Below are 25442 nucleotides of genomic sequence, written 5' to 3'. Positions count from 1 at the left end.
AATTTAATGAAAGTGTCAACTCAATGTACTGCAGGGGTGAAAAAGAGAAACTCTGTGTCAGAGGTTATTAGGAAAGGTACAATATGTTAAAAAGGACACCGCAGAACTAGAAAAATTACAGAAGAGTGCAACCAAGATGACCAGTGGGCTGCAGCACCTTCTATAGGAGGAAAGGCTGAAGGGTCTGGTACGTTTCCATTCGGACAGACAAGTAAAGGGGGACATGATAGAGGTTTATAAAATTATGCATGGGGTAGAGAAAACAAAGATATATATTTTCTCCCTCTACTAAAATATCACAACTTGAGGGGATCCATTAAAGCTGATTGGCAGTAGATTCAGAACAGACCAAAATAAATATTTCTTTAAATAGTAAATGATAAAAATGCTATAGGGTATATTGATGGCCACAGACATTGATGGCTTTAAGAGGGGATTAGATAGATTGGTGGAGGATAGGTCTATCTGTGGCTACTAAGCATGGTGATTAAAGGGAATCTTCATGTTTGGTCAACATGGTGATTAAAGGGAATATCCATGTTAAGTCTGTTCATTCAACTAGTTCCCCTTCTTGCCTCTGATTGGCTCATTCAGTTTCCCCTCTGTTCTTCCGAGAACAGTTAGTTGTTCCTGAACAGACTGCTGAACTTGATGGGCCTTTGGTCTCATCCAGCATGGCCCTTTTTGTGTTCTTTGAGGACCTCAGACCTTGATACTTTTGCTTTGCAATGCTGTACTACTGATGGAAGGCCTTTGGTGCTTTGCTAGAGGATCAAGTTGTTAGGGAGATGAAATCTCACAAATTAAAATCAATCTACATGTAATAAAATTTACAGCAATTTGTTTTACTCTAAAAGCTAATTTTTGGAGATTAAAGAATACTCTGGAATAATTTTTAACATCACTTTGGGCAATGAACACTAACAGTTGTCAAGGACATCTGTGTGCTGTTTTGTTCACGGTTTTTCATTTTGGGAAAGGCATCCAAGCATATTCATTTCCTGGTCACAGCAAGAAAATTATAAGTATGTGAATGATACAGTCTATTGTCATATGAATATGCACCTTACAAAGTGAAAATTATGAAAGCAGTCACACCACACACTTTAGATTTTCCACTTCATCATTTTTTGCTTTAAATCTGATAAAGGGCCCGACTACACCTTCTGCTGACTGAACTGTAACAGGACCTCTATGTTGACAAGAACCTGAACCAGAAAAAGTAGATGGGTCACATCTTGATCAGTGCAGCACAAGGAAAAAAAAGGAATCCAATTCATTCATTTCACTGCCTCTACCCCTTACCCCAACTACTGCATTTATATTAAAAACACACAAAAATCTAGAAAGAGCTAATCAGTTATCTGCTACAGCATGTAAATGCTCTTTCTCACAATTACAAACAAACAAACATCAGAAGTGTTTATTATGGGATGCAGTGATGGGGTGGAACCTTCCGGTGAAATATGGAGCTGTCCCAAGATTACAGCTGATCTCCAGACGACATAGATCAGTTGCCCTTAAAAAATGGCGTCTTTGAAGGGTGGAATATAGGACACTATACCTTTCCGGAGGACTCTCCCTTGCCAAATCGCACCCTGCCCAGGCTCCACCTCCAAATCTTCTAGAGTTGGCAACTCTAGTGTACATGGACTATATGTAAATAAAGGGAGAAGACTGAGCAGCTTGGGACAGCATCTAGTGGAAATATTCTGGTGGGAAAAGAGAAAAGTAACACAGACTATGATCATGCACATCATTATGCTGGCTCTTCTGGGAAAGCATTTCTGGGGCTGTGATTTCAAGGCATGCCCTCACATTATTTGGAGGAACACTAATTAAATACCAGTACACTGATGCCATTGTATTTGTGTTGGCCTTATAACAGAAGAACTGTGCCATTATATTGTTCCCTATGGTCTCCCTTAAAGGGGTTGTCTAATGGGAGGAAAAAAACTAAAAGCATATTCGACAGTCTACATTTCCTAACAGAGAAGTTATGTTTGCAGGAGTTGTCCAGAAATTGTTTTTTTGCTTGAATTACTGTGATGAGAGCCAGCTTGGTGTAGTGGCTAGGAGCTCTGACTTTTAATCTGGTGAGCCAGGTTTTATTTCCTGTTCGTCCCTCACATGCAGCCAGCTGGGTGACCTTGGGCTTTCCACAGCACTGCTAAAATTGTTTTGACCAAGCAGAAATATCATGGCTCTCTCAGCCACAACTACCTCACAGGGAGAGGAAAGGGAAGGCAATTGTAAGTTGCTTTGAAACTCCTTCTGTTAGAGAAAAGCAACATATAAGAACCAACTCTTCCTCTTCTTCTGAATCACTATGATGTAACATAGTCAATACTTCATTTCTACAGTTTTCTTTTGCGATAAATTTTAGAACAACATTTATTGATTCCAATTTCCTTAACTTCACAGGTGATGCCTGGGGAATACCTGGAGACTTTGGGGATGGACCCAGGAGTAGGTGGCATTTGGGGTGGGATTTTGGAGTCTGTCCTCTGAAGCAGCCATTTTCTCCAGGGCAACTGATCTCTTTATTTTGGAGATGAGCTATAATTCCAGGGGATGCGAGGATGACAGTTTCCTTTATTTCAGCTTATCAGCACCCATCTCTGGTCCCAGCCAGGCCATTTCCTAACGTCTCACCCATAGAAAATTCCATAATTCCTCTACCATGCCCCTATCACACCCCCACCATGAGCTCAGCACTACCCCCTCTCCCAAAAACATATATAAACTCTGGCTTTGCAAAGCCAAAATGTGCTTCTGATCGGGAACCCATTCAGAACACCCTTCATGCTGCTGGCTGGTCATATCGCTCTCTGCCTCTACCCTCTCCAGGACCAGTAAATATACTGATTGCAATCCTCGTCCCCATTTATTTTCCTATCCGCTTAACAGTGTGCCAAATATATATTTGTAATTTCTTTTTATTATTTTCCTTCTAATAAAGATTGCTCATTATTTTACTATAATAACTACTTGTTGTCTGCCTTGAGTTCTAAGGGCTGTAATCACCTCATAAACATTGGCAAGCGAGCCATTAGCTACGTTACCAAACCTCTCACAAAGCAATTGCCCACTGCAAAATATACACGTGTCTTGAACACGTGTATGCATTTCTGGTAACATGAGTCATGTGGAGAGAAAGATCCTTGTGCTGTGAGGGCAGCTGCTGCTGAATCAGTGGCCTGTCAAAAGCCATGCTGGGGGAAATCATCACTTGGTAGGCACCAGGAAAGGTATCTATGGGTGTCATAGTATCCATGGACACCACACTGGGAAGCCCTGTTTTGCTTTTAGGGATTGCAGTGTACCTCAGATTTCTGAAGCAAGTCCTGGTATCCAAAGCTGACTTTCCACTTATAGAGGAATCTTCTATGAATAGTAAGAGATCTTCCACTAACAGTAAAAGAGTCCTTCATGGCTACTATCCTGGTTGCACCATTCAGCACTAAATCCTTCTTGGGATAGTCTTCAATGAATTTACAATGCAGACAAAAATGTATGGAAATTGTTTAGCATTAATTATTGTAAATAACTTATTTTGTTTAAAAAATTCTGCAAAGAAACCACCCTGCAAACAAGGCCAGAATAACTATCTCCACATTCCAGGTAGGGGCCATGACTGAACGAAATACAATGCTTTGCCTTGAGTTAAGCCACACTGAATTAAACCAACCTATGTTATGGGACCAGAAAGTGTTGCAAATGAAACTCTGGACCTTGTCCTTAGAATTTCTGCCACCTGATTTGGGCTTTCCAGGTATACATCCCTACTTGTCAGTATGTGCCATGTGCATCTGTTATTCTGTGCGCCTTTGGTTGATATACCTAACTTATGATATTCAGCACATGCTGTAGTACAGAGTCACAACGCACAGAAATTGCAGCCTCTGGAATCTCTTGTTCACCTCTGCCTTTTCCTCATAAGAGAAATTTCATTTTCATGTTTCGGTGGATTTGATGTGAGGCTTGAGGGTCACGGAACAAGGCAAGCATTGCAGCATCATACTTATTCTGAGATTGAAGACACAGTAAGCATCTCAATGGAGCTCTGCCATGGAACTAAACCATGCCTTTGAGCTAAGAGCAATGTGAATAAGGGCAACCTGTCAACAGAGTATGTGCTAAACGTTTGTCTGGGTGGTTTCATACCAAAGAGACTGTTTCAGATTTCCGGGGAAGCAAAAAAGAATTTTCAGTGGGGGAGAACCAAAGCTTTCTCTGTTTGGATATATTTATTACATTGCTTTTAAAAATGTCTTTTATTTCAAGACCATTTGTTAAGCTTTGATGCCTTAGATTAACTGTAACAGCATGATCAACACTGTTAGCCGGTTAATGTTAAGCAACAGGATTTGTGCCTTCAGAAAATCATACTTAGTGCATAATGCCATGTTTGGACTGAGATGAGGCTACAAAGAAATGGGACAGGGAGAGAAAATGGTAACCGTTCTTCCTGGCAACACAAACAATGTCAATGTACTTGACTTAACCAGGATGTGATTAATTGGGAAATCCATTTAACTGGGACATTTCCCAGGGAATAAAATTAAACCAAATGAGATTTAACTGGCAAGGGGCAGTGGTTAATTGGGATGATAATTCCACTTAATTGGAAAGCCTGCAGCAATTAAGTGGTACTCAGATATATAGCCTCATAGGGTTTTACCCTCTCCCCAAAGAAACAGTTGTCAATGCTAGATCAGAATCTTATTATCTCTGTCTGGGCCACTTCTTACAGTTAACATTTTGTCCAGTTCCATCCTTATCACAGAATCCATGAAGATGACTGTGCAGGAAGACAAGAACATAAACATTAATAGAAGTCAATACAGAATTTAAAATACAATCAATCTAAATACAATAAAATGACAAAGAATACATCATTTTTTTCAACTGCCATTCAGTCTACTCATGAATTCAAGAGCTGCGTAGAATTATGACTTTAGAACAGTGGAGTTGGACTTCTCTTACTGATCCATTTTGGGTTGGATTCTATGGGCTTTCTGCAAGTGGAACTGGATTTTCTTCCATTTCTCCAGCAGCTCCCTGTGATCCCTCCCCCCAAAAAGCATGAATGGTAGCTGGAGGACCCTCATAGACAAAAGGCTTTCTGTCACGTGTGCCTTTAATCTATAATCATTGTGACATGACACTCGCTTTATCCAAAAGTTGGGACCATAATGCTGGCCTACAGTCAATGATACCAGTTTCATGGGAGAAGTACAAGCCATCTATTATTTTACTAAATCATCTTATGCCAGGGGTAGTCAACCTGTGGTCCTCCAGATGTCCATGGACATCTGGCAGGGGTTCATGGGAATTGTAGTCCATGGACATCTGGAGGACCACAGGTTGACTACCCCTGATCTTATGCCAAGTGTTGATCTCATAAACCCAAAGTTCTAAGAGTTAGCTCTGAAGAATCCCTGCTACTATAGCTCTCCTGTATCTGCAATACCTTATTTCTCCATGAAGAAATAGGATGACTGACAATGTTAAACTATGTTGCGCCTTCCACTGTATGTATTAGGCCTCTTAATTTGGAAGAGTTTTAGCAAGCATAAAAAGATCCCCACCCCTGGTGCATGCTGAACTTTTCACAATACACATGCAGGCCGACCTTTAGACCTTTTTTATTATCATTTAAGCAAAATCCAGCCACATTCTGCTTCCCAGCTTTGATGAGATGAAAGTTAATATTTGATTCAAGAATGGGGTAGGGATGGATCCAGCACAACATTTCCACCTGTATTAGAGGCCTTGTGAAAGCAAGAATGCAATAAAAATACTGTGGTAGCTGCTTGTGGTAAGTCACACTGATTATATCCCACACTTGAGCTTCTGAGTAGTTGTGTGCATCCGGTTCTTGGCACTATAATATATAAGGGGGCAGTGCTATGTGTGGTACAAGATATTGTTCAAGCAGAACCATACAAAGTCATTTTTAAATTTCCACTTGCATATCACTGGATCCAAGGCAAATGTGGGTTGAGGGGACAAGGGAGAAAGCAGGGCAAAGAGAAGAATAACAAGGAAACCACACTGACTTGAAAAACCAGCTACATCCTTTTATGAGTATAATCATAAGAGCATAGCATACAGCATGGATCCAGTATTGGGCAATCCACCTACTGGCCTTCACACAGTGTGCCTGCTGAGGGAACAGTCATGGGTGTCAAAGTCCAGATGTCCCGCATGGGTGTGGATCCACTGTGTGGATCCCTTGCCACCTGAGGATTAGAGCCAGGCACCAGCCCCAGAGGTGTACATAGAAGAAGAAGAGTTGGTTCTTATATGCCACTTTTCTCTACCCGAAGGAGGCTCAAAGCAGCTTACAGTCACCTTCCCTTTCCTCTCCCCACAACAGACACCCTGTGCGGTGGGTGAGGCTGAGAGAGCCTTGATATCACTGCTCGGTCAGAACAGTTTTATCAGTGCCGTGGCAAGCCCAAGGTCACCCAGCTGGCGGCATGTGGAGGAGTGCAGAATCGAACCCGGCTTGCCAGATTAGAAGTCCGCACTCCTAACCACTACACCAAACCGGCTCACCAAACATAGCGAGGAATGGCCCATTATGAGGGTCCTGAGATGTTGGGGGACAAGCATGCATGCTCCACATGCACCCAAATTGGATCTGTCCTGGTGCTCAAACCACCCATGAAAATGTTCTGACAAACATACAACAAAATCCCATATACCATTCACAGCTGCAAAATGCAGACTGTGGGGAAGACAATTGGGTAAGCGGGAGCCAGATGATGAGGTCAGCCCCAGCAACAGCCCTTCTAATTCAGGAAGAGAGGAACAGAGTGGAATCTTCAGCTTCCAGTTGTTCCTGGTAGCTTGACCCTTCCCTAGCAGGCATGGATACCCAACTGAATCCGTGAAATAAGGTTTAGAACTTTATTTTTAAAAAGCTGGGGGAAAATGAATACAGAAAACTTCTGTTAAATCAAGACATTACGTATATATTAAAAGTATTGTCATCAGTTTGATTGTGCTGAAGTGGTATATTATTGTCTGTCTTCCAGTGTAATTCTAAATAGATTCACAACTCTTGATTTCAACGGCTTTAGTGAGGTATAACATTGCTCAGGCCAGCAGTGACAGTTTCCTAGAATTTGTGTTCCTTTGTACTGACGGATATTGTCAGAATCAATGCATCAACCTCACTTGCAGAACTATTACTCAGTTTAGAATAAGTTTCCGGTAGCAAGTCATCATAGCGTTCTTTGTAGTAATGCCCATATTCTCCAGCCATCTGTTATTTATGTAATTTGCATAGCCTGAAGCCATTTTTTTCTGGACTTAAATGTTATATTGCCTCCTGTATGTCAAATCTGTTCCCCAATTTCCATCCAGATTATGCTGATATCCTGTTCCTATGTTCCACTTTCTTGCCTGCCAGCCTATTACATTTTTATTTCCAAACAGAAATGGATGAAAATATACATGGATATCCAAGAGTTTCTTCAAATAAGACGTACACTATTTTAACAATCATCTATTTAGTCCCTGTGTTCTGTTAGCTACTTCCAGTGTATTTAGACAATTACCCATTATGACAGGCCCCATTCCCTTTCCTCCCTCAGATTTTTCCTATGCTTCTATTGGCCTTTTTGATTGAGCAGCCCTTGTTGTCTGTTTTCTTCTTTTCTGAAGAACTCTGGCTGTCCCACCCTATTTCAAACTGATATATTACTGCTGGCTCAGCCCAAGAACCTGAGGGATGAACTGAGGTCACCCAGTAATTTAAACCACTCAAAATGGCACTTGAGATGTTTCGAAGTTAAAATACAGCAAAACATTTTATTTAACATTATTAAGGTTAACGGTCAGGTGAAATGAGGGGTTAAAATGTCTGAGATAATTCAACATAGATAACTTTGAAGTAAAACCAGTACACACAGAGACTTTAGTTCTTATGTTTCAGGCTAATGAGAGTTTCTTAACCTATTCACAGTTACTTAAATCTTTATGTAAAGAGGCTTTAGTTCCAGTATTTTCCAAACATTCTAGTACACTTTCTTTGAGTATTCACTGACTGTTTTTGTTTCCAGAAGATTTTCCAGTACTCAGCTTCCAGCTCCTGAAACACCAGTATTCATCTGGAATTTTAAGGGCCATTGCACACCCGGAAAATATAGTGAAAGGCTTACCTTTTGTTGACACTATTTTGGGGGGGGGAAGGGGGTGGTTTACACCCCCTGACATCATCAGCATCCAGCCTTGCAGTAGCGAACTGGCAGCTACATCTTCCATTTTAACGTGCCAGTTAGCCATGTAGTGTGAGCGAGAGGAGAGCAACCAGCAAACACATGCTAAGGAAAGGTATGGAGGTGAAGTAGCACTATCTGCGCCTACAGTACCTGGCTTTGCACTCGACTCCTTCTCCCTTCTCCTGGGGACAGGGCTTTGTTTTTTGTTTTTTTTTGAAGCAAACTGCAGGTATCAACAAATATGAGTTAAATCATCCAGGCAGAGCAAAAAAAAAAAAATCCTACCAGTTAACACACAAAGCAGGCCTCTCTAACTGCCCCCCTCCTCAAATCAGGAACTAGGTTTAAACCTTCAGGGTTCATAATTCCAAAAGGGGTGGCAGTAAAGTAAGCACTATGCATCTATGATTAGATGCATAGGCACAGCAATGGAGAAGTTTTACTTTAAAAAAATTAGCTCGCTTTGTGGTCCCTTTAAAAGAGGGAGAAAGGTGACTGGGTGCCTGACTTGATTGACAGGTGGAGGACAGTCGCGTGTATAGCGCATTCCTCTCCTCCACCATTTCAAGCAGGCATGCGGAGTGTCAAGAAGTATGAGAAGGCAGCAGAGGAGAGCAAGAAAGCCAAGAGGTGAGGAATGGCTGGAGGCGCGATTTTTTATAGTGTTACGCCATTACACTGGCGTAATGCTATTTTTTCGATGTGTGGAATGGCCGTAAGGTCTCCAAACGCAGTTTCTAATTACACCAGACCAGAGATCTCTGAATTTACTCCTTGATTGACTGGAGAGGAAAATTCGCCTTTCACTAGTTCTATCCCCTTTCTCTAGCCCAAGTGGGAGTTTTCACTTATATCCCTAACTTCCTTGCCAACTTTCCCCCAATTTTCCTGTGTGTTAAACTGTTCTCAGTCAGGGCTGAATTTCAAAATTGTCAGTAATCGACTCCTCTCAGCTAGGGCTGAAATCAGCATTCTGTTCAGAAGACTGCTAACCAATCAGAACTCAGCATACCCTGTCACTCAAGACTCTCTGGCTCTGTGAAGAATTAACCATTCACTGTTCTTTATCTATTTACACAATACTTCTAAGCTTTTAAAAATGTAGTCTGTCACACCATGCTCCAAAATCTGTAGAAATGAACTCCAGAAGCTTAATAATTACTTATTAGAACAGCACTATCTTTGTGCATACAGAGTAACAAAGGTCAGGTCTGTGTCCTCAGAAGCCTACAATCTGATTACTCTTCACTATGACATGGTATGACAGTGAATGAGAAAAGCCTATTCAGTTGGTCCCATATTTCTATTTGCTATAGAAAGATTCTACTCAGAAGTAACTCATGGCTACTGTTGCAAAACCCAATTCTATGTGGCTTCTTGGACTTATTTTATCATTGTAGCCTATAACTGTTCTGGAAAGATTTGAGGCTAAAATCTGATTAGTTTTAGTGACATTTTCTCTTTTGCTGTGTTTTCGAAAGAGCTTATGCTGGTGTGGACCATTTATTTCTTCAAACAAATTTAGGATCAGGTATGAACATTATAAACAGAAACTCTGAGCTGATCAAGTGACAGCAGCAAGGCTGATGATAGATTGGTCAAGTGCCTATTGCTGTCCTAGCTGTGGGTTTTCGGATTCTGATTTCTCTAAGGTGGTTTGTTGCACTAGGGGCTGGCAAGGTATCAAATGAGATGAAATAAGGAAGTTAACTCTACCTTGTTCTTTCTTCTCAGCAGCCCAGCCTCACCCTCACAGCATGGAAAGGGCTTGGCCCATTCTCCCTGGCCTGCCTCTTGCCCCCTTATGTGGCTTGTGCACAACTTAATGTATGTCCCATGCTGACTCATGTTTAGTGTATAGTCTACTAAGGCCCCAGATCCTTTTCACACATACTACTGCCGAGTCTCACCCATTCTATAGTGATGCATATGATTTTCCACACCTAAATGAAGAACTTTAATCTATAACTATTGAAATGCATTTTCTTCATTTTAGCCCAGTTTTCTAGCCTGTCAAGGTAATCTTGTACCCTGATTCTGTCTTCTGGTGTGTTTGCTACCCCTCCCAAGGAAAGTGCTTTCTGGGAAATCACAAGTAGTAATTTGACAGGTGGAGATTCAGGAGGTTCAGGAATATATAGAATGGATCCTGTACAAGTTAAAAGACAGCAAAGTCACAGGACACCTCCCCAGATGTTCCTCTATATGCCCCTCCAAGTTTGCCCCACTGTTGTTTTAAAGTTTGGTTGAGTTTAAATAAAGTGGAGACAGTCTTGAAGAATGGCCACAAATTGCTTAAAAATTCTTGGAAAGTTCATGCCAGTTGACCTGCCATGAACTTGAATTTGTAAACCATAAACTGGTCAAAATTCACCATGAGCTATAGTTCATGAGCTCATTCATGTCCATCCCTAGTTAGAGGCTGTGTGTGTGTGTTGTTGTTTTTTTATGTATGCTGCTTCACACCTTCTCCTCTAGGCAGCTAACTGTCTGTAGCTGAATTTCTGATCTATGGAGGGACAGGAAGTCATATGCCCTGGATGAGATCTTTAACCACAGTCTGAGACATTTAGAAAGAAAAAAAATCTTTACTTATTAAAAAAAAAACCTCAATTCACTAGAGCACTTGAAGCACTATATCAAAATATAGGCTACAGAAAAGAAATAAAAGCATGAAACTGAGATGTCACTAGCATTATCCAAGGAATATACAAAAAAAGACTGGAACTTTGAAACAGGCTGGTCCAGGCAGATTTCATGTGATTTCTCTCTTATTCCCATTTCTTGGCTTATGTGCCTTCTGACAGTGATTCAGATGTTTAATTCATTCCTCTCTTTTTTGGAAAGGTTTCACTTTGACCTATTTTGTATGGTAGTGGCCATGTCTGGCTGCTGCTGGCAGTTTGCGATGGAGCTGTTTGCTCTGCTGCTTCCTGTGTCCCCATGGGTGACTGTTTTCGGTGGCAGACCCTGATTGCCTTCACTGGGATAGGCCCCGTTGGTGGCTGGGGCAGTAAAGGGAATGCAGAAATAGCCATATTCCCTTGTTGTGGGGCAAAGGTGGCCCTAAAGACCATCAGGTCCAGGTCAGGGTCGGGCTGGCACCAACATTGTGTGGAAGCAGGGATTAGCCCTACTGTCATACAAGCACTGGTCTGGCCTTTACCCCTCATGTGAAATAGGTCTTTGACCTGTCCTGAAATTGGATTTGAGTCTCTCCATGAGCTGCCTTGCTTCCTTCACACAGTCAGAATATATCTATTTGTTGTCAGAAAGGAAAACCCATCTCATCTCAGCCTACAATCCAAGGAGTTTGTTGCTCCATTTCCAGAAAATAACATTGTCTCTTGAGATCACAGCCTTCTTGGGAGTTAAGCAAGGTATCCCACACTCCTCTATAATCATAGATAGTAGTTGAAGTGAATAGTAGTTGAAGTGAACTCATTAATTTCAATGAAGTTAAATGATAGTTTTGTTTACATTTGATGTCTTCTAGTTATTTGAAATACCGTTTCACACTAAGCCTCCTGATAAAAGAAAGGCTGTAATGAAACATTATGGGGAAATTTTAAATAGAGGAAGACATAGCATTGGACATCTCTTGGGAAACGTGGGATTTAATCAGGGGGCAAAACTTTTTTTCTTTTCTTTTTGAGTTCCTTCAGTGATCCCTCTTTCCTGATCAATGTTTATAATTGGGGATATGTTTTAATGGTTGTTTTTATGCCTTTGTATGGTTTTTTTAAAGTTCTAGTTTTAGAACTTTAAATTATATGTTGTTGTTTGGTTCCTTTTAATGGTTTTGAAAATGTGATTTACTATATAACATAATTTGCCTTGGTGGCCCTTTAGAGGGTAGAAAAGTGGGATATAAATGCTGTAAAATAAATTAAACATTTCTTATATCCGAGAAGAAAGAGAGTTATAGGTCAAATAAAAAGTTTAACACACAGTTTTACAACATGGACATGAATCTAAGCAAGATATTACTACAGAAGAGTGGAGTTGGCTTCAGATATGCAGTGTCAAATAAACCAAGGAGAAGAAAACAATAAAGTTTCTAGTCATGGCAAGTGAAGAGCTCCTTGGGAGAACTGATTAGCCATGTAAAAACAAGGCTATCTCTAAACAAACCATAACACATCCACTGTGGTGCAGAAACAGATGGAATCTGTTAAGCCAAGGTTCTCATGCAGGTAGAAAACAGCATAACAGGGACTCATACAATTTTATAATCTGCATCATAGCAGCACTCTTAAAGTGCTGCAGCAAAATGGTCTGTCAGATTTGTGACTGCAGAAGACAATTTTCAAAGGTTTATACTATCGCCACTATTAACTATGCCTGCCTTTAGCTTGGCTCACAAGCTGTTACCTTGTCTACTCTGCTTCTAAAGCTTTTCGAATAAATGTCTTGCGCCAAAGCCAAATGCTACAAAAGAGGATCTGGAACAAAGCAGCATCCGAAGTGCCTTCTGCATCCAAGCTGTTATGATGTGAGTAATTTCAGAAAGAATAAGATTTAGCATAAATCATAGCAAAAATTGCAAGCTGCGTCAAACCAAAACTTGGCATGCTTTATTCTGTCATAGTGACATCTGCAGATGTGGAATGCATGGTTATTTTTCAAAGTTATTCCAATCTCTCTTGGGCCAGAAATGATCTACACACTTTCTAGTGGTGAGGATCCCTGGAGATTACTTTTCTTCTGACTTTTAACACAGGTGTCTATGGGCAAAAAATTTTGATCTATGATTCATCAGGCCTATGAAAGCAGACTCCCAGTTCTTCCTCATTCGCCTGCCAAGAGTGTCAGCAGTAAAATAATCCTTTTCCTGCAAGTGCTTTTTACAACTTCTACAGAAATAGACCCTGCAGAGACATGGAAACTGTGCTGCGAAACTGAAGATGACACAAAAAGCCAGAACTTTTGAAATGGAAATAAAGAAGGCACGCTGAACTGTGAGAGCTGTGGGTAGTTACTTCTAAGAGCTGCTTTGCTGGACCCGCTCAAAGGTCCATCTATTCTGTGCCCCCCCCCCATCTCCCAAGATGGTTAGCCATTAATCCCAGTGTATCATGAGGAATCAGCTGCTGTTTGCCACTGTTTATGGTAATCGGGGATTTTCGGCCACTAATCATGAAAGTGGCCATTAATAGATCTAATTCTCATGAATTCATTTCATCCCCTAAAGAAACTATTTAAGCTACTATGTACGTACCTAACTGTCAAATTGCAATTGACTTATGATGACCTCAGCAAGGGGCTTTTAAGGTAAGACAGAAGCAGAGATTATTTGTCATTGACAGAGCCTTCCTTGATCATTTCCCTGCATAACTTCTGAAACCTGATGAAGTCAGGCTATTCCATATACTATCCCATATTTCCATCCAATCTGCTTCAATCACAACATTTGGGTCATTTATAAGACAGTTACCTCATGGACCTTTGATATTAATAGACCCAAGTCATATGTCTTAAAATATGAGGTATAAATATAAGGTAGTGTGTTGAAGACTTTGTTAGTATCCTTGAAAACACAAATTAAGAAATAAATTCACTGATGAAGTAAAACTGAACATGAGGTTTTATATCTAGGAACTTGTTCTGTTGTTTGAATGAAGTTTTTGCCATTGCCAGCTTGAAAAAAAATTTTCTTGTCTATTCAATCACAAAATTTAGCAGACTAGCACAGGATGGATTCCTGCAACTACTGTTTAGCTGATAAATACTTCTACACACAACATACCCACGAGCCTATCAAGACCATGAATGAATCCTTCATGATCTTTGTTGCATGCATCTCTCTCTCTCTCTCTTTCATCTGAGCACTTGACTCTCAACCCTATTTTTCCCCTTTCCGTCTTCATTGTTCTCTAGAAAATTACTCTTCTAGTTTGCTACCTTCTTCTTTTCTTGGTCATTGCCACTATTGATCTCTCTATCTCTCCCTCCCTCCCCATGAAACATTTTCCCCCTCTATCTTTTCCTTCATTCTAGACACATGCAGTTAGCAATAGTACCTCACTGTAGAAATATCATACAATATAAGATCATTAATTGTTCTATGAAGTATTTTGCTTTGTTATATGTAACTCCTAGAGCCTCTTGTGGCGCAGAGTGGTAAGGCAGCCGTCTGAAAGCTTTGCCCATGAGGCTGGGAGTTCAATCCCAGCAGCCGGCTCAAGGTTGACTCAGCCTTCCATCCTTCCGAGGTCGGTAAAATGAGTACCCAGCTTGCTGGGGGGTAAACGGTCATGACTGGGGAAGGCACTGGCAAACCACCCCATATTGAGTCTGCCATGAAAGGAGGGCGTCACCCCAAGGGTCAGACATCTCGGTGCTTGCACAGGGGATACCTTTACCTTTACCTTATGTAACTCCTTAGTTTGACATTGCAGTCCAGGAAAAGCTCTTTGTGCCCGGTAGCCCAGTTCTATGCATGTCATGTTACTAAGAACATTTCTGCACGGAGGCAAACAACATGCACCGCTTCCTGCTGGTAAAAGCATGATAGTAAAACGTGTGTTTGGCTGCTTCCTGACAGGAGACCCCTGCCATGTTATCCTGCCATCTCACTGTGGCTTTTCCCTTCCCGATGAGGCGGCAGAGAAACCGAAGTATAGACAATCCGCAGGCTTCCCCCAACTCCTCAGGTTGTCAATCAATGCAAACCACTACTTCCCTCTCAGCAGTCCCAATTTTTTTTAGAAAAGGAAACTTCTGTGTAGCTACAGGGAACCAATACAACAATATTTTTTTTTCTTGATTTATTTTTGGGATTATTTTTATAATTGTCTCAATTTATGTTCGGGTAGATTTCTGATTGGCTCGAGACTTATGCTGACCACAGTGATTGGACCCTGAGAATCATGCAGTTAGAATCTTTTTGCCTGCCAATTTCATGGAGCATGCAGTGGCTGCCATTTTAGAGGACCAAAGCATCCACATAGCAACGGCCATTGAAGTAAACAAACATGGCTTGTGTGCTCACAATACAAAATAAAAATACACAGAACACAGATGTCTGCTTCATGACACAGCCCCCTTTTACCTGTTCATGACCTCCCACCAGAAAACAAAAAAAAGAATGTGTTCTTGACAGGAATGCTGGCCTCTGCCAATTTAGATCACCCTTCACACTGCTGGCTGGTTGTGTCATCTCTCTGCCTTGCAACTCTCCAGGACTGGTGAATAACTTCCCTAATTCCCTGCAACTCTTTTCCCTCTTGAATTTCCTATCCTATAGTCTGCCTGTTATATGTTTTTATATTTCCTGTTATTATTTTCTTATAAATAAAGATGGCTTATTATTGCAGTACTATCTGTTGTCTGCCTTGAGTTCTAAAGGGTCCAATTACATCATAAAATATAGGCATTCGATCCTTTTGCTACATTACCAACCTCTTGCTAAGCCATTCCCCACTTCACACATGTCCTTGACACATGTCATTCCGGTAACAGAATGCAATCACCTCTTTTGTTTAAATTAGATTTCTGGGAGGGAGGGAGGGAGGGAGGGAGGAAGGGGGAGGAAGGATGGCACTGAGGAAAGGGGCATGTACAAACAACTCAAACTGGCAGCCCTGGGGAAAAAACCAAATGCAAGCATTTCTCCACTGGGCAGCCCTAAATTAGAACTCAAAAATGAAATCAGTCAGTCAGTCAGAAAATTAAAAATGAAATTGCTGTAACCAGGAATTTCTTAGTCATGCTGAAAGTGAGTTGGTGATTTGAGTCTGTGCCTGGAAGGGCGGATTTTAATGTGGAAATGGATGGAAAAGTCGGCCCATTAAAAATGCAAATCTGAACAATATTGCTAGTGCAGAAATGGTCATAGGCTAGATTAACGCTATTTTCTCCAAATATAAGTGAAACTGTACTACTGGTCAGTAATTTATCTTGCAAGATGGTCACACTGGGAAGAGAAATGGAAATTAAAAGGCAGTCCCATTTCAATATTCATCATCACTTGCAGTCCTCTCAACTGTCTCAAAGTGATGCACTCTGAGGCCAGACAGCCAACTCCCTTCTGGCAGTTGGATTCAAGCTAGGGATCACAAAGATGTTGTAAATGGAGGCATGTCATGGCATGACTTCCTCCTCTCTGCCCAACTATTAACTGCGGGTACCTTAGGACCATTAAGTAGGAACACCAGCTATAGCAGCAGCTATAACACCAGCTCTTTTTCTTCTTCTCTAGGCTTAAAAATGTTTCAATTTTAGAAAGGTTATATCATTCATTTCTGTTTTATTAATTAAGATACTCTATGGCAATAAAAAACAATTTTAAAAACGAAAGGGATAAAAACAAAAAAATAATCAATAAAAACTGCAGATTAACAAGAGAATTAAAGATGCCTGGAGAAAAGGGAAGTAGAGAACATCTGAAGCTCTAGCTCCTAGATAGCCCCGAGAGGAGAGCAACAAGGAATGATGGCCATGGATGGCAGCCTCTGGTAGTCCCCTTTCTTAAGCCTCCTTGGTATGTTTCTGGATATTCTGCTAGCCATTTATACACAGAAGGCATGTTAAATCCTTTGTTGTATACCAACTGATAACAAGCCTGTTTTCATGCCAGATAAGCAGTCAATACTTGCGAGGATGAAAGTAACAAGAGAGACTGAACAATGAATTTCAGAGACAAAAGGCCAGCTGTTATGGGCAGCTTTTGTTCATTTCCAGGAGCTGAAGGCAATTTCTTCCTCTTGCAAGCTGCAATGGAGGCTTTAATTGTTTCCACTGAGGAAAAATGATGACCATTGACATGGGACTCATTCCATAGTATATGCTTTTTTAACATCAACATTGTATTGTATTGCCCTTGATCTGTCATCTGATGGGAAATCTACAAACTAGAATGAGTGAATGCATAAGTGAACCTTAAAAAAAAAAATAAGCTCAACTTGTGATCAGGCTAGGAGTCCTTCTGATAATTTCAGCTATGGCTCAATTCTTCATTCAAGCCCAGTGTGTCATATAACCCTGCTTCCTTCCCTCTACCCCAACTGAAAAGACATTTCCACTCAATCGTAAGGAGTAAACAATAGACCACCTCTGATAATAATGATTCCTCATAAATGGATTCCTCTGTGTGCTAGAAATGGCTTATTAAAAGAGTGCTTTCATTGATCAAATATACCTCTGAAAAGGCCATAATCCACTTGCATTTCAGAGCATCAGTTCCCAAGATGACAGGGCAGAAGTGATAACATAGAATCATAGCGTTGGAAGGGGCCATACAGGCCATCTAGTCCAACCCCCTGCTCAATTCAGGATCAGCCCAGAGTATCCTAAAGCATCCAAGAAAAGTGTATATCCAACCTTTGCTTGAAGACTGCCAGTGAGGGGGAGCTCACCACCTCCTTAGGCAGCCTATTCCACTGCTGAACTACTCTGACTGTGAAATTTTTTTCCTGATATCTAGCCTATATCGTTGTACTTGTAGTTTAAACCTATTACTGCGTGTCCTTTCCTCTGCAGCCAGTGGGAACAGCATCCTGCTCTCCTCCAAATGACAACCTTTCAAATACTTAAAGAGGGCTATCATATCCCCTTTCAACCTCCTTTTCTCCAGGCTGAACATTCCCAAATCCCTCAACCTATCTTCATAGGGCTTGGTCCCTTGGCCCCAGATCATCCTCATCGCTCTCCTCTGTACCCTTTCAATTTTATCTACATCCTTCTTGAAGTGAGGCCTCCAGAACTGCACACAGTACTCCAGGTGTGGTCTGACCAGTGCCATATACAATGGGACTATGACATCTTGTGATTTTGATGTGATGCCCCTGTTGATACAGCCCAAAATGGCATTCGCCTTTTTTACCGCTGCATCACACTGCCTGCTTATGTTTAGTTTACAATCCACAAGTACCCCAAGGTCTCGTTCACACACAGTGTTACCTAGAAGCGTATTCCCCCATCCAGTAAGCATGCTTTTCATTTTTCTGAATCAGATGCAGAACTTTACACTTACGGTATCTTTATTAAATTACATCTTGTTCTCATTTGCCCATTTTTCCATGGTGTTCAGATCTCGTTGAACTCTGTCTCTATCTTCTGGAGTATTTGCCAGTCCTCCCAATTTGGTGTCATCTGCAAACTTGATGAGGAGTCCTTCCACCACCTCATCTAGATCATTAATAAATATGTTAAAAAGTACTGGACCGAGCACTGATCCCTGAGGTACCCCACTACTCATCTCTGATGAAACACCATTGACAACAATTCTTTGAGTGCGGTTCTCTAACCAATTCCCTATCCACCTAACTATCTGAAAATCCAGATTGCAGTCCTTCAATTTATCCATCAGAACACCATGGGGAACCTTATCAAAAGCTTTACTAAAATCCAAGTAAACGACATCAACCGAATTTCCATGATCCAGCAAACCTGTCACTTGGTCAAAAAAGGAAACCAGGTTGGTCTGACAGGACCTGTTGGAGACAAATCCATGCTGACTTCCTTGGATCACCAAATTATCCTCCAGATGTTTGCAGATCGCTCCCTTTAATATCTGCTCCATTATCTTCCCCACAACAGAGGTCAGGCTCACTGGTCTTTAGTTTCCCGGGTCATCCTTCCTCCCTTTTTTGAAGATCGGAATAACGTTTGCTCTCTTCCAGTCCTCCGGGACATCTCCAGTCCTTAAACAGGTCCCGAAGTTGATGGACAAGGGTTGTGCAAGTTCTCTGGAAAGTTCTTTGAGCACTCTCGGATGCATTTCATCCAGCCCAGGGGATTTGAACTCATCCAGTGCAGCTAAATGCCTCTCAACAACCTCTCTGTCCATGTCAACCTGCGACCCAGACACTATCTCTTGGCTACTGCCATCTCTAGATGTTTCTAAACCCTTTGACCTGTGGGAAAAAACAGATGTAAAATAGGCATTGAGCCTTTCTGCTTTCTCTGCATCCTCCGTTAGAGTTTGTCCATCCGCACCCAACAGTGGGCCTATTGCCTCCTTTACTTTATGTTTGGTCCTCACATAACTGAAAAATCTTTTCTTGTTACAATGGGCTTCCCTGGCCAATCTTAGCTCACTCTCAGCTTTGGCCTTTCTGATCACTTTGAAGCAGCTGTACACGTATAATCCCAATCCCAAAATATTTGCTATTGTATTCTTTTAACATACAACTGGCTGAACATGATATGGAAATAAAAGACAGTAATAGTCATCCAGCTGATATTTTCCCCCAGGCCCAAATTCATTGACAGGATGCCTTAAACTCTTCAGATTTAGAGTACAGTTCTTCAGGTCCTCCAAGAACCCAGTTTTCAACATTACAAGTCTTGGCTCTATATTTCTTCCTCTAAAAATATTATAAAATGATCCATATGACCTTATTCTGGGCAGATTGACTTTTTTCTGTTTAGATTGTAATTGGTTCAAGGCCGCTATGTTGTGTGATAGCTCCCCTGAATATCCACACTACGACAATAGATGCCACAGAAAACCTTTTCAAAAGTGAGATGATAGACAACTGTTTTCTTTTCTAGAGCAGCACCATAAAACAAACTGCATTCTAAGCCGATGGAAAACTTGCCAATCATGTCTATTTTCAAGTATGAAAATAAGTGCCTCAAATGGAATGCTAACTATGTGTCAGGAAAAAGATTTATCAATGATAATATTGTTTAATTTAGAGGTTATGGAAGAAACTGAAAAGAAAAAGAAAAAAACCCACATTTCATATGACTGGCATGATGGTGACATCATGTAAAATAGCCATTTTGTCACCTAAACAAAATTATATCCTTATAAACCCATTGGCTTCCTTGGATTTAGAAGGGTATAAATCTTTTCAGGATTGCATTGATAGTGGCTAAAACAGCAAACACAAGGGTGGCACACACTCGAGAAATGCATGCACTCATCATAGGAGTGGCAAATTAAAACGTCAGTTGGAAAAACTGTGTCTTTCTTGAATACACAGAAGCCCTGGGGGGAAAAAAAAGAATGTTCTGCGCTATAACAGAAAAGGAAAAAAATGTATGGTTCTCTGAGGTTCAGCACAATATAAAACATGCCCACAGATTATTGTAGGTTTTGAAAAAGGCCACAGATGTCCACCCACAACAGATAGAGCATATAGCTTTTGCTGACTTCAATATTTTCAATGAGGAAATGCAGGTGCCCCATCCACTCCCTTTAAAGCCCTTCTCCCCAGCTGGGGAGGGATTGAAAGGCAATGGGTGGGGGCCTGTCCTTATCAGCTGTTAAGCACGCACTCTCCCTTCCTTCTCAGGCACAACCTGAGAAAGCAGGGGAATGCATTTAAACAGCCAAACTGTAACTGAATCACAATCTGACCACCCTGATTCGGACCATGTGAATGCAGGGAACGGGCAGTTTGGCACAAAGCAGCCAAAATAATTCCTGAATCAGCATTGATTTGGGTACATTTCAGCTTCTCTGAGCTGAACCTCTCATCTTCTCTAATAATATTTTGGATACCAAAGCAACAAGAACTTTATTTTGACTTTTGATTCTGTTCCCATCTGTAAGGAGGTTTCTGAAAGGCCTAGAACACCTTGAACACCTCAGATTACATCGAGTTACTACTACTGAGAAAGCCCTGTTACATTTTTTGGCATTCCACACTCTAGTGAAAGATCTGCCTGGTATAAGCATTGGCCAGGTTTTCCTCTAATAAAGGTTGAAAGGGAGGTGTATGCTTTCCAGTTGAATGCTGCAAGGCTATATTAATAATGCAGAAATAATGCCCTGTGGACTCACCCTTAGTAAAGAGATGGATGCGAGTTCAATTTCTTTTGGTGCTGTTATACAAATACTCTGAGCAGGTATTTCCTGAAAATAACAGGAAAGTGAGCATGTGCCAGGTATAAATCCCTACTAACATTAGCCAACGCTAATGGCTGTTTCTCTTAACTTAGACAAACAGAATATTTGGGAAGGAAAAGAAAAAACTGCATGCTGCACCACATAGTTCCATATCTGAGAGCTAAACTCCACATACATGCTCATGTTGTAACCACTGGCCTCCATAAACCTTACCATAAGTTCTTTTATATTTGTGAAAGGGTCATCTGGGCGGGCCCTGTCCGGGTGGTGTCCGGGCCTTCTCCAGCCAGATCTTCCTCTCCAGTGGGAAAATCCCTTTCCCTCCCCGCTTGGCCTCCCACTGGCTCTCGCCGCATTGCGAGAGCCCTTCCCCGCTCACCCGCCAGCTCTCGAAGACCACGCCCGCCGCCCGGTCGCTTCCGTCCCCAATTCCCCCCGAACATGGGCAACAGCCCTGCCCGCCCCACCTGCCCGCTACTGAGGAGCGGCCCGGCAGCGGCTCACTTCCCCTCCCTGCTGGACCAGAGAAGGCCTCTCACGTTTGGGGGGAAGCGCGGGGGGGGAAGTAACCCTGCGGCAGCCACAGTACTTGGGACCTGGTGGGCGGGCGGGGAAGGGCTCTCGCCACACGGCTGATGCGGCGACAGCCCTTCCCGGGGACTGCGCCCGGGTGCCCTCCTCTTTTGCCCCGAGAAGGCCTGTCACCCCATCTATGGCATGCCAACAGCCTTTCCACCCCACACTGCACCTCTGCCACTTGCCCACTGCCCTGAAAAAGCTAATTTATTGTAAATGGGCTTTGTTCCTTGTATGCTACAAAGTTTTTTGTTTCTTCTGTATTTAATTTGCAGAATCATAGGGTACCTAGAGAAACATGTTCAAAATGCTAGGATAATCAAGTTTGTTCACTGTAGGCCTTTTCGATGACTAATTTGCAGTCATGTTCTACTGCACTTACTACAAGGAGTTTTTAAAAGTTTTTTACAAAGACTACCCATTTACCCACTCCAATCTAGGAATTACCCACCCTCAGAACCAGTTTCCTGATATGGTGTTCTCACCTTCTTCCCTCTCCCATGCAAAGGATTTTCTTTTTGTTCCATCTTTCTTTTTTTGCTGGGTACACCTTACATCTATTTTCTTCTTAGTTGGGCTATGGCTGTCTCACTCTGTCATGTTATTATATATTTTGATTGATGCTGGCCCAGCCCAGGGACTTAAGGGAAGAGACAGAATCATCTGCTAATATTCTACTTCTGTAATAGCACATGAGAAGATTTTGAAAGTTCAAAAATAAACAAAATATTTAACTTAACTTGGAGAGGCAAAGGTCAGGTGGAATCAGGGGTAGGATATATAAGGTGAACCAGTAATAAAACTGAGATAACTTTTAATCACACTCAAGTCAGATAATATGTTGCCAACAAGTAAGTGTTTTGCATTTCCACAAAGTCTTAGAAATGTTGAGGAGAGAAGCTTTCTTTTCAGTTTAATTCACTAGCATAGGTTTCTGAATGTCACTGCTTCTTAAAGTTTATAAAGCAGGAACACACAAGTCCCCAAATTCCTTCTCTATATGTAGACCAAGGAATCACTCCTCTCTTTAAAGTTATCTCCCTTTTCCTATTCCTTTTCTGCTTGATTGGAGATCTTCGGTGATTCTTTCACTCCTCTTTGCCTCATTCCCAGTCTTTCCAGTCCTCAGTCAGTGCTTAACTGTCTCTTCTTCAACTGTCAGTTCTTAACTGATGCTCTCTGCAGAATTCCATTTGAACAGCCTGTCACTCAAAGGTTCTCAAGCTCTGAGGCATTAACCCTTGAAAGTTTGTTGCATCTGCCCCCAAAGAACTTAGGAGCAGAGAAAACATACTGAAACTCTGGAAATTTATCCTAGTTTCTATGGTAAAGGCCACAGGGATTAAATAAGGCAAACTAGAAAATCACTAGGGATGGTCACAAACAAGGAAAATGAGTTAGGGTCATGGTGGGTAGGATCCAGGTGGGTAGCCATTGGTTTGAAGTAGTAGAACAACATTTGAATCCAAAGTCACCTTTAAGACCTACAATGCTTTACTGAAGGTGTGAGCTTCCGTGTGCATATACACAAAAGCTCAGACCTTGAATAAAACTTTGTTGGTCTTAAAGGTGCCTTTGGACTCAAATTAAGTTCATGGAGTATTTGGTTCATGAGCCACAAACTGTCGTGCACTTGTAGCAGGCAAACGGATCAATTATGTTTGGGAGGTTTGTGATATGTTAGAATTCCAATTTTTAAATTGGAAGGATTGCCTCATACTTTTGGCATACTGAACTGGTACCTTCTCGATTCAAGAGTACACTGGCTGGGGCTGCTTGAGGTGAGGGAGAGTGCTGGAGGGGGTTCCCTCCCTCCTTTCCCCACCCCCACCCCCACCCCCAAAGGGCTTGCAATCCCAGGCCCTCTGCTCTCCATCCCAGTTCCCACTTATTGGGCTGCCACGTCTTCTATATGTTGGAGGGGGATGCGGCTGGGGAGGATGTGGCTGGGGTGGGACATCTCTCCTGATTGTCCGTTCATTGGACAGATGGCCAATTAGGAATGGGACAGCCTACCTGATTGTTCCCAACTCCTCCCAGCACCCTCTTCCCATTTTATTTATATGTCCATATTATCTCTCTGAAATGTTGTCCATAACTCTAGCCAAACTTGCAACAGCTTCTTCACATTTCTAAATAAGGTTTGTGATCAAATTACCCTTTCCCCTTTGTGAACAGATCTTTCTCCATTCAGTTGCAGTTCTGCTGCCATAAACAGCAGCCCTGCATCTTATTCTTTTCTGGGTGACGTCTACTAACAGAAAACAGGAGACATAACATCAGCAACATTTCCTGAGCTTTCGCAGCCTACAAATAGCAATCAATGAAGTGAAGTGAAGGTGGGGAGACCTAGGAGTATGATAAAGCCATTTCCTATACTTCGTATAACTAGACCTTAGAGGAGAAGGAGAACACAGGACTACTCTATCTGGCATGAGCCACACGTCTTCTGTAATGTCTCATTCCAGTTGCACAGAGCACTAAAATAAAGTGGCTCTCATCTATCTATACCAGATATAAAATGTGTTAGAATCACCTTCTTTCAATTTAGTGATGGAAGTCAGCCTCTCTGCTGCCATAATAAATAAGGTTTTTATAAACAGCAAGACTCTATAAAACACTATAAAACAAATTAAAGATGTATTGTATTAAAAAAAAAAAAAAGGTAACCAAGACCAAGTTCCCTAGCATAAGCTACTGCAGTCCAGCCCCTTCGGCATGCACTTTAACAAGCCAGTTAATAATGGCTTTGTTAGTCACAGTATAAATCTGAAATTAAGCCACAAAGGATACAGATAGCAAAACAAGCCATAAAATAAAGTTGCTTCTGTTCCCGGTGATTATTGCTGTAGTAAACCAGATCCTAAACCTTCTAACAACTTGAGACAGGTTTGCTTTCAGAGTTTTGTTATATTATACAGTACAAAAATCAAATAATACTCAAATCACAGACTACAAAGACACGAGAGCTTCAAAACAGACTATATGTGTTTTTTTCTCCCCTAATTCCGGCAGATGTAAATCAAACGAAATACTTAAAGCAGGACCTAGCTGGTCTGCGCTATTCACTGCTCATAAAAGTAGAGTCACAGTGTAGACATCCTAGGAGACTAGAATGTTGACCAGTTCCACCTCATGCAGATGCAGTCATCCAAGTCATTTGCAGTCCAGTAGGCTGCATATTGTGGCTAGCCATTTAACTCAATCATATTTTGTAGCCTCTGTTAGACACCAAAACCTGCACGTTTATCAAGCTACTGGTAGTGTATGAAGCTTATATATGGCTGCTGTTTATCAAGATTCATAGGCTTTCTCAAGAAGCTAATGTTAATGAAACTTCTTAGCATAAAATATTTGGCATAGAACAAAGGATTTATTAATACCTTATGCTGTTATGTCTTTTCTCAAGCATACACAGCTGTCTTGTACCAAAGACAGAACACTCTAAGGATAGAGCACAGGGGCAGCAGGAATTCAGTGAGACTCATTTAACTATGCAATAAAGTGCAATCAACTGAATTAACATCTACAATAAAAATATTCCTATGACATTAGGGCTACAAGTTCCCTGCTGTTCCCTCAGAGGAGGGGGGAAATGGGGGTGCACCATCACTCCAACATCACAATATGAATTCCAGTGAAAACCCAGAAATGATATCACTAAGTTTTGTAAAACACAAAGATTCAACTGAAGCTACGGGGGGAAAAAACTATAAGAGTTTCAGTGCAATTCTAGCGTGTCATTCCAGCAGGATGATGTCACTTCCAGGTTTGTGATGCCATGACATCAGAGTGATGCAAATTAACAGGTCCCATTACATTAA

The 25442-nt window shown here is 41.5% G+C and overlaps 1 protein-coding gene across 5 annotated transcripts in view; it reads right to left on the bottom strand.

The window, feature by feature from the left end:
* Window positions 1-25442, bottom strand: part of KHDRBS2 (KH RNA binding domain containing, signal transduction associated 2) — a 537632-nt gene that overhangs the window by 243525 nt on the left and 268665 nt on the right. The gene's annotated exons all lie outside the window — the stretch shown is intronic.

Source organism: Paroedura picta, chromosome 1 (genome assembly GCF_049243985.1).
Source record: "Paroedura picta isolate Pp20150507F chromosome 1, Ppicta_v3.0, whole genome shotgun sequence".
NCBI classification, from domain to species: domain Eukaryota; kingdom Metazoa; phylum Chordata; class Lepidosauria; order Squamata; family Gekkonidae; genus Paroedura; species Paroedura picta.
The sequence above is the reverse complement of the archived record's forward strand: the minus strand, read 5'-3'. Positions and strand labels throughout refer to the sequence as shown.